This window comes from Marmota marmota, unplaced genomic scaffold (assembly GCF_001458135.2).
Source record: "Marmota marmota marmota unplaced genomic scaffold, marMar, whole genome shotgun sequence".
NCBI classification, from domain to species: Eukaryota; Metazoa; Chordata; class Mammalia; order Rodentia; family Sciuridae; genus Marmota; species Marmota marmota.
The window spans coordinates 62103677-62114775 of NW_026000026.1; positions in this window are offsets into that span (position 1 = coordinate 62103677).

Here is an 11099-nt window from a genome sequence, read left to right on the forward strand (position 1 = left end):
ACATGGAGAAAATATATATATAATTTATTAAAGTATACATTGTAGGAAATTTATTATTTTAAAAATTCAGAATGATACAACACCCTTCACAAATTTTCATGTTGTCCTTAGTCAGGAGCCACACTAATGTCTGTTTTATTTCAAATTTTGTTATGTGCTGGCATAGTAACAACTTACCTTTCTCTTTATGCTTAGGGTATACATGACTGTCTTGCTTGTGTATATTGCAAAATTTCTAAATTGTATACTCGTATTTAATGAGTAGATGTGATGACTTTAATATTTTTATTAAAAGTAATATTTTAAAATACAAATTTTGAATTTGTCAATTTGTTTATAATGTTTATTTGTCATGATTTTTTCACAAATTATATAATATGTGATTAAAGTCATTAATTTTATCTTTTATTGCGTCTGTTCTTTGAGTTACAGTTAAAAATCTGCATGCTTGTAATCTCAGGTACTCTGGAGGCCGAGGTTGAAGTTTTACAAATTCAAACCCAAATTGAGTAACTTAGCAAGACCCCCGTCTCAAAACAAAGAATAAAAAGGGCTGTAGTTCAATGGTAAAGCACTCCCTGGGTTCAATCCTCAGTACTGAAAAAAAAAAAAAAAGAAAGAAAGATTTTTTTGCCCTACTTTTGTAATTTTCGATAAATCACTCATACTTTCTTGTAATATTTGTGTGTACAATATGAAAATAATTTTGTTTATTATCATAATTATACCTTTATCCCAACACCAATTATTATTAAAAGTATATTTTTTCTTACTGGTATCTGATGTTACGTTTTTAATATACTAAAATTCTGTTTGCAAATACATTCATTTCTAGCATTTCCATTCTGTTTCATTTATGCAGCAATATCAAAAATACACTTATTGGGCCAGCTAACCTGGCCCTCTTTCATGATTTTTCAGTGTTTCCTTATTTTTGTTTGTGTCCTTCCACATAAACATTAAAATGCACTTTTATTTTTAGCTCTAAGAAAACACACACACACACACACACAATAATGGTGTTTTCATAGCAACTATAAGAATTTATAAACTGAAAAATCTTATTGATATTTTCATCCAAGATTGATCTTTAGTTTCCTTTTTAGTGGAATTTCATCAATTTTATGATTAATATTGTAGTTATCAAATAACTAGAATTTTAAAGGATTTTTTTTTAATTCTACAGAATTTTGAAGTTGTGTTAGACTTTTCTTTAGGTTATTAGCTTGTGAAAGCATTTGGAACTGTAGTCAAGTAATTTTGCCATAACATGTCTTGATTTGACTGCTTGTGAAAGTTGCCTCAGACTCATAATGTTCCTTTTTGGTATAAATCTATAATTTTTTTTAATTTCAGAAAAAAATTCTATATAAACACTTTATTCATTGCTTTTCTTTTGCTTTCATTTTTGTCTTTCATTAATATATTGGAACTATTTTGTCTTTTTTTCTATAATTTTGCCTCTCATTTTATGTCTTTCTATATTTTTATCTATTTAAATTTAAATTTTCCATTTTCTATTCCTTTTGTTATAAAATATGATATATATTCTTTTCATTGTCTAGTTTTGTCTTTATTTCTGAAATTATTTGAAATAGATTTCTAAATCATTTCTGACCTCTGAAATGAAACCTCTGTTTTCAAACTTTCTTTCATTGACTCTTTTTTTTTTATAACATATTTATTCTTTGTTTAGTACATTATTTTGTTTAGTTTATTTTGGAATATTAAACTAGGGATTTAAATTTTTGGTCAGGCAATCATGACATGTTAGTATCTCTTTGCTGTCTTCAAGAAGTTTTTTTTTTTTTTTTGGTACTAGGGATTGAATTCAGGAACACTTAGCCACTGAGCCACATCCCCAACCCATCTTTTTTTCTTTTCTTTTCTTTTAAATTAATTTATCATTATTATTATTATTATTATTATTACTATTATTATTATTATTATTTTGAGACAGAGTCTTGTTAAGTTGTTCAGGACCTGGCTAAGTTGCTGAGTCTGGCTTTGAACTTAGGGTCCTCTTGCCTCAGCCTCCAGAGCTGCCCAGCTGTTTGTAATTTTCTTTTTACATAGAATGAGTCTGCATGGAATTCAAACACATCCTATTGTGCTATAAATTATGAGTTTTCTTATATTTTCAAAATTACCTTCCTGTGAATGAGGATTTTTTCAGACAGTTTTCAAACTTTGTAGCTTCAGAGCATTCTGTACCAAAGCACCAAATAGTTGAGATACATACTACCTGAGAACTTACTTTGTTTTCCTTCCTTCTTGTTACCAGTATTTTCTGTCTTGGTCTGTCTCTCCCCAGAACTCTGTCATCTTTGTGTTGTTTAATTTGCATTCTGTTCCCTAGGTTTCTATTTAGCATGGGCTTTCACCTTTCAAACACACAGCCTCAGCATAACATCCCTGAGGTCTTCTTGAACTCACCCATGAAAAGCAGACAGCACAACCCCCTCTGCTGCTGTTCAGCAATTTTTCTCAGATTGTTACACCTGATTCTACTTCAGTGTGTCTTCTCTTTCTTTCTGAATAAATAACTTTTAGCAATTTCTGGGTTCATCAGCATGACAGCTATCAGAAATTATTTTGTCTTTTCTTTATTTTCTCTCACGTAGTTAATTTTATACGCAGGTGTTGTTTCTGTTGGTCTTTGGCATAGCTCAGTGGCATTTTGGGATTTGAAAGGGTTCGTCTTCAGCTGCTATTGTTTAGAACACTTTCAGTATGTTTTGTTATTTGTTTACTTATTTGTTTGTTCCCTTAACATATTAGTTTCTATGTCTGCTTTCTTGGGAGATGCCGGAGATTTAAGAGCGAATCTGCTTTGCTAGGCAGTAAATTTTTTTGTCACTTTTTTCCTTTTATATATAAAAATATTTCATTCCTTCCTCTTAAGTATGTACTTAATAATTACAACAAATATAGAGAGGTTTTGTCCAGAGTTTTTGTATTAATCAGGGTACATTTACATATATGCTGTGTTTAGAAAATAAATCCTGAAATTCCAGTGACATAACACAATTAAGGAATGTTTCTTACTCACTAAAGGTCCAATGCTGGTGGGTTGATTTCCTGTAACTAATGACTCAAGAATCATCTTGTTGGGTAAGGAGCTTCTCAGCAGAGGAAGATTGTTTATGAGATTTTTGCAAAGACTTTTCTCATGTTATTTCTGCTCATACTGCTTTGCCAGGATTGGCCCAAATCTCACTATAAAGGATTGGAAAATATGGTGATCTTTGATAAGCAATAAAATACCTATGCTATATTCTCCCTTCTAGTTACTAAACTTCACTTCCTCCCACCCACAGGTTTGTCTCCATTATGTTCTGACAATATTCAACTCTTCTCTGAGGAAGGCATCTGTCCCCTAAATTAGAAGCATTAAAAGGAAAGCAGGTCCTACTTCTGACCATGATCAAATCAGTGCTACTGTACTTACTCTATCAGGCAACAAAAATTATTAACAAAACAAAACAACAACAACAACAATGAAAACCCTATGTAGACACCTCAGGGAGACACTGGGGAATTAACAATACAGGCTGAGTGCCCTTGCAAGAAGGGAAGCAAATAAAATATGCCATCAGGCTGCACCCTGGATTTATCTGTGATAGCATTATCAAAATCACAGGGAAGGTATATAGAACTCAAATTAAAAGTGTGAAAATAAACAATATCATACATCTTTGTTGCCCTGCTGTCTTGGGTTTCAGGAACAAGATGATAAGAAGGAAAGTACTAAAGGAAGGTGCCACAAGAAAGTATATAAAACTCTTTCTGTACCTTCAGCTGACTGCTCACCTCTCAGTAAGCAGAGCTCAAGGATACCAAGCAGAGAACAGCAGAAGAGAATGACGGGAGAGTTGAGTAGAGATGTAATAGTTCAAGGTCAGTCTAACATAAGGTACCTTGGTGAAGATCAGGCTTTTGGTTGAGAAATCAGAAAGGTCATAGTGCAGAAAGGACTATATCCTAGAATAAAGATCTATGTGGTAGGAGTAGGCCCCTAAGAATTAGAAAGCAACATAATCCATGGTCTCTAAAAAGTGCCATCATCAATATGTGACATAAAATGCCAAATTACTATCAAAATGAATAACTAAGAACAAGTCATCAATAATAAAGATATAAATCTTTCTCATAAGAACAGGCCCAAAATGATACAATTATTGTACTGCTGACTTTTCCAAATTCTGAAAAAAATGGTTGTTCATATTTTCTCATTATATACAAAGGTAAAGATATGTATATCTTAACTCTTACAAGTAGGCTGGATTTTTCATATTGTAGTCCATGCATTAAATTCATACTCATTTTTATATCTCTGTTTTTATTGCCTGTTAGGATCTGTAAACAAGTCAAGATGGAGCCTGGCATTTTGCTAGAGGGAGTGGTTTGTGAATGGCCAGCGAGCCATTACATGTGGAGATTCCTTATAGGTTGACTGCTGTATCGAGTTTATATTAATTAAGATAAGCTGTGTGGAATGTATATATACCCCTCCTGTCCTACAATAAAGGGCTCCCACTCCTGCTGTATCAACGTACACAAGTTGCTCCTCACTCCCCGGTTATTTTGCTGCAGCCGGACTGCGGCAATTGCCTGTCATTGATCAAATTGAGTCCACTCAAAAAATAATGTTAAAATCTTAATCCCTGTTGCCTTAGAATATGACTTGTTGGAAGCTAAGGCAATACAGATAAAATCAATTAAGTTAAGATGAGTACACAGCAGTAGGGTTCTTAGAAAAAGAGGAATAAAATGTTTAGAAAGATATGGAGACAGTGATTAGAGTGATGCAGCTTTATAAGCCAAGGGATGCAGAGGGCTCACAGCTGCCATCAGAAATGAGGCAGAGAGGCAAGGAATTGTTTTACTCAAAGGGACCATGGGCCTGCTGACACCTAGATTTCACATTTTTGCATCTAGAATTGTTAAAATATAAATTGCACTTGTTTTAAGCAACTGGGTTTGTCCATGTAGGAAAATAATACCTCATTTTCATTCTTAACACTTTCCTTTGTTTTTAATTTGTATATATCTTCATTGTATAGTATATATTTTAATGGGAATTCTTAAATCAACTTTTTTTTAATAAAATGAGAAAGAATACCTTCATCTTTCCCTTCATCATCCATCCTACAACATAAAAATTTAAGATGTGGTTCATACTTCCAGGTGACTTACTATCGTATAGATATCCTAAGACTCATTGCGTATCTTTAATGAGAAACATCAGGCACTTAAATTTTAAATTACTTCAGCAAACCATACCTCTGTAAGACAGTGTTAGGCACGGTAAAAAATAAACATATAAAGGTTAAATCACGATTTAAGCTAAAGCTCAAAGAATGCATAGGAAATATTTCAGCAGGTGAAGGAGAGATTTCTGAAAAAATGCAAATTGAGCTGTATTATGAAGATAGGCAAATACTGGATGCATCAAACTCATGAAACCAATTCTTAAAAAAGGTGTATAATTCTTGAACATTAGTAGAATAAAAGACTCTCAAGGAGATTAATCTAGAGATCCTGTGCAAAATTAATTGGAGACAGAAAAAAAAAGGAATCACAGAAAAGAGTCAAGGGAAGAATCTTAAAGTTATTTTAGAAAACTGATTATATGAGGCTGGGGTTGTGGCTCAGCAGTAGAGCACTCACCTAGCACATGTGTGTCCCTGGGTTCGATCCTCAGCACCACACAGAAATTAAGAAAAAAAAAAAGGGTATTGTGTCCAACTACAAATAAAATAAATATTAAAAAAAGAAAGAAAACTGGTTATAGAATACAAATCTCTGTTTTTAGGGCCCTAAATAAATGCTACTGAACTAAGAGCATCTGCTAAGTTTTCTGCACTTCTCTTGAAATCCTGATTTCTCTATTGCAGTTTAATTTATCTCTTTCATCTCAGTTGGATTGGAGCCCTTGATGTCTCTTTCAGGTATCTTTTCACTGATAATGAAAGATTCCTAACCTTGGAAGACTTTTGAGTAAACTTTGATTGCTAAAAGCACTTAACATTCATGCATATGAGTGTATTTATAATTGTCACTACTAAAACTTACATTAAGGGAATGCCAACCTTGAAATTTACAGATATTAATTTCATGGCTGTGATAATTTTTCAGACTGCAGTGAGTGCATCCTCACCATTTTCTCTTTTCTTGAGAGTAATCTAGCTAATAGTGATGAGATAGGTAAACTCTCCTCTTTCTTGATATTTTCGTGAATTTTACTTTTATTGCCCAAACTTTCCCTTTTAGAAAATGTACCTTTTTGTCTACAGATTTCAAGAGTACTTCTGATAGTGTAATTGATTTTGAGGATTCTATGACCTGATAATTTTATTTAGATTGAAATTTATATAAGTCATTTGAGATGTCATTCAAATTGCAGTATCATCAATATAATAGGGCAGTTTTTTTGTTGTTAAATAGCAATACTGAAAATTCATCATCTTCATTTTTAAACAGTTGGATTTTTGTAGACATTTTCATTTTGAACAAAAAATTATAAAATTGAAGTTTTTACATAAAATATGAGTTTCTAATGAACAGTTCTTTGAGCTAGTTATGCAAATTTAACTCAGAGAAAATAAGCAGGGAGGGTTGAAATGAAAGGCACTTAATGTCCTAAATACGCAAATTTAAATTATAATTAATGTAACAGTGTAAATTAATATATATTGTAAGTTTTAGAATTACATTTTCTTTCTTTCTACCAGTGTAATATTAGATGAAAAATTTATTTTTATTCTCTATGTAGAGTTCCTCATTACTAGTTTTTTACCAAGTGTGTGCAAAAAACACTCGTAGGATAAATAATTTTTGTCTTTGTATTTGCCAATCATCTATCTCAGAAAATGTAGTGACATTAACATTTGAAAATGTAACTAGAATATTTCCTTTGCTAGAAGATAAAATGTTAAAGGCAGAGATGATACAATATTTTAATAGGCATTAGGATCACCACAATTTTGCTAAATTATCTGTTTGGGTAGGTACTTAATAAATATGTGTCAAGTGAATACATGAATTATTTATATTACATTAATTATTTGTTATCCTTGAATTTGTTTCAATTGAAGGACAATAACCTCTATTAATTTAATTTAATATAAGCATTTGATGTAATGAATTTATAGTTATCTCTGAATTTTAAGAAAACTACATCAATTTAAAATTCTTCCTGTTAAAATAAGTGCATGTGTTTCATGGAACTCTTCTTAAATCTGTTTTGTAGATGATCCAATCCAGATTGGCATTCGAAAATGCTTATGAAAAGCTGTGATTGATCTATAATCATCTTATTCATTTAGATTTTGATTAGCAATTTCTAACTTTTTTCTTTAAAAGTGACAGTTTCAATGGGATTATGATTTAAAATTATAGTGGAGGAGAGTTTTGAGTGTTGATATGTTCTTACAATAACTTGATGGTATTGTGGATGAATATATCTTGTTTTGATTCACAATGTATGAATATTAAGGAAATTCATTGGGAGGAAAAAGACTTTCATGTGGTTTCCTGTCAAAATGATCACTGAAGAGCACCTGTTTGACAAGTTTTTACTTTAGTATTTTTGTAAAATATCAAGTTAAAACAGTAACTCTTAGCCACAGGGGTGCATTAGAATTGCTTGAGGAGCTTTTCAACAATACACTGGACTTCATGGCAGAAATGACACTCAGCCATGCATAATTGGAAATTTTGCTCAGGTTGTTACTATGCACAGACCCATTAGAACTACTAGAGTATTGGCACACGATGCATGCACTAGAGACAAATATGAATGATTTCTGCTACAATACACATTTGCAAAAATTCATATGACATAAATCCTTTTGTTTCTTGGTTGTTACTGTGGTTATGTTAATAATGTCAATGATCAACAAACTTTAGTGATGCTGGATGTTGTTTTATTTATAATAAATAAGAAAGAGCCAAACTTGGACAACATTTGGAATATAAGTTAACATTAGGAGTTTAGAAATTTTATACATATATGCATGTATGTGTATGTATACATATGTGTACATACTTATATATGCATATGTAGTGCATAATCTCTTTATTGTCTCAAGTTTTTCTCTTCACTTTCCCATAGAAATTTTATGATTGTTTTTGGGCTTGTGCCTTCTACTTCTAACCTCCTGAATTTGGTTTCTTCTTTATTTCAAGGAAGTTCTTCCTTCCCAATGGTATTGAACATCCTTCTGTTTAGAAATGCATTTGACCAAATTAACTAATACTTTCTGGGATTTTCAAAAGCATAACTCCCTTCAAAGTAGTTCCTTGCGTACAGAGTCAGTATGCAGTGCAGACTGCAGCAGGCTTTGAGGGCAGATTCTTACTTGGACCCAAGTCTGTCATTGTTAGGCTGAACATAGAAGAATCCAGCATCCACATGTGGTTTAACTGATATTCTTACTCCACAGTAGCACACATAGTTAGTCAGTGACTTATAAAGTAAGACACATCTTTCTTATGATGACTCAAATCTGAGAGAGACAGAATGGGAAAGAGGTAGGAGAGTGATACAGATGTAGAGCGATACAGGCACAGGAGATTCAAAAACAACAAGACAACAGATCTCAGCATTCCCATGTTTAGTGTGAAAATGGATAAGCCTCTTCTACAAAACTGTGTACTCTTTTCTAATTGAGAATTGTTTTTCTTTTGGACATCACCATACATATATTCTGATGTCCAAAAGAAAAACAAATACAATTCTTGAAAATGTGTTATGTTATGAAATATTACAATAATAAGTAAGTTTTGTGAATCCAGATAGAGTAATGATAATTTTTTTTGCCTTGAAGAAATGTAAAAAATTGGATCATGAAAATGAACACATGTAGATAGACACGACAGATTATACCCACAACCTTGATGGACTTAATGTTCTCCTCAACTTGAGGAACTTCAGATAGATGTCTTCCTGACTCTAGGCCTCTAAGATCCCTTTTCTTAGAATGTCTACTTTAGAAAACTTGCGATTAAAATTATGTCTTTATTTCTTTGAGAGGTAAATCTTTTTAAAAGCTCTTGCCAGGTTTCCAACCTTGAAGTGTCTTTTTTAAGGACCTCAGAGGCATCGCTTTGAAATGGAATCAAGGAAGATAGGGCCCTAAAAATAGGAGTCTTGCTCCAATTTATGAAACTATCTTCTGTTCAGAAGAGAGGAGATTTTTTTTCCCCTTTTGGGTGAGACCAATTAGCAAATACAGACAACCTAATGATCTGCCCACCCAGGCATGAAAATATTCTCTAGCTCTTTCTCTTTAATGGATTTGGGCTAAATTTTAGTTCTATTCTCTTTGTGCTATTGTGATAATCTTGAATAAAGTCTTTGTTACCTCTTTGCAAATTTATCCTGTATGATTTTTTGCTTTGATATTCCTTTTTTCTTCACCACCAACACCACACATTTTTCCATACTGCTATTTGTGTTAGAATCCATAAAGTGAAAGATGCCAGGATTTCACAAAAGCGTTTTGTTATTAGCATTGTATGTAGTGCTAAGACTCTATGAACAGGATAGTTCAGATCTTAAAAGTCAGGCATTAATACAAGAGCAAAGTCCCAGGGGAGTGAGAAAGAAGCCCTTGCTTTTGAGGTGGCCATCCTTTTTCCAGAGATACCCTAAAGAGTATTCCATTATTTTATGAGCAGAATGTACAATTTTCTGTATTTTTAAAAACTGGATTCTAAAGATTTATCTGTACTTCTTTATCCCTTTTTTTTTTTTTGTAATTGAATCATCATCAAGTCCCCAGAATTATCTGTCCACATGAATGAAAATTCTCATGTTTGGGTAACATATTTAGTCAACAATTTCTAGAGGTGGAAAATTCACACAACAATCACAAAAATTATGGACATAGTGATGAAGATCAAAGCCTTCTGTTATAGCCGGCATTCATTCTTTCTTTCATGTCTACTTTTTTCTATATTGGTTAAAGAAATTTTCTCAAACTTTCCACTTATTTATTTCCTATTCTTATTTTTCTGAAATTGGGAGACCTTCTGATCTTACAGTTGTTTGAAGGTTAAGTGGAAGGAAACTACTTATATACTTACGTGAGAGGAAAAAAAAGCAGCTCTTCAAAGTTCCTGAACAAAGAAGAAAGCTAAAGTTAAGGAAGGATTCCCTATAAAATAACAAATATTTTGTTTGTTATTTACTTTCTCAAGTTTAAATTTCCATATTAATGTAGACTTTTTTCCTTCTTTCATACAAGAAAACAAATAAAATAATTTTCCCCAATATAATGCATACTTGTGCTCAAGCTCAACACATTCGCTCACACACCATGGCAATAAGTAATGAATGTAATGAAAACTATCTTGAGGCATAGACTCTTGAAATATTGAAAAAAAGAATATGGTTACATTGAAACGTATCAAAAGAACTGGAAATCATATTATAGTTTTGCTACTGATTAAATTTTTTTTTTTGCCTGAGTAAAATCTTTAATTTCTATGAGCTTTAGTATGAATGGAAATAATGATTTTGGATTTACTAACATAAGATAATAGTTTTACAAATCAAATGCAATAACTCCATAATGAAAATTCATTATGAAAGGCAAATCCCTATAAAACTAAAGATAGCAATGTCATAAAAAGTACTACACTAGTGCTGGATTTTGTAAATATTAAGTCAGGTATTGATTGAACCATGTTGATATTTCAAAATCTAATGACTGACAATAATCAATTTAAGACAAAGTAGCTCAAAATGTCAAAAAAGCTTTAGGCATCACACAATGGGTGCTTATATACAGCCAAGTTCTTGTACATTTATTTCCCTGAGATTTTCATTTATAAAGTTAAGTGCTTTAGTACTTTACTAAATCTCTGAGCCTTCCTGTTGCAACTAACAAACCTATATGTTGTAGGTTTTATTATAGCACAGTGTTTAACTTTGTTAATTATAATGAAGTAAAAGTTGACAGCAGTGATGGTCATATGCAGATATATTTTCTTCCAATATTGATTTAAGTTAACATTGTGATCACAAGAAAAGGTTAACTGGTTTATATTTTAATTAGACAAAATGTATATATATATATATATATATA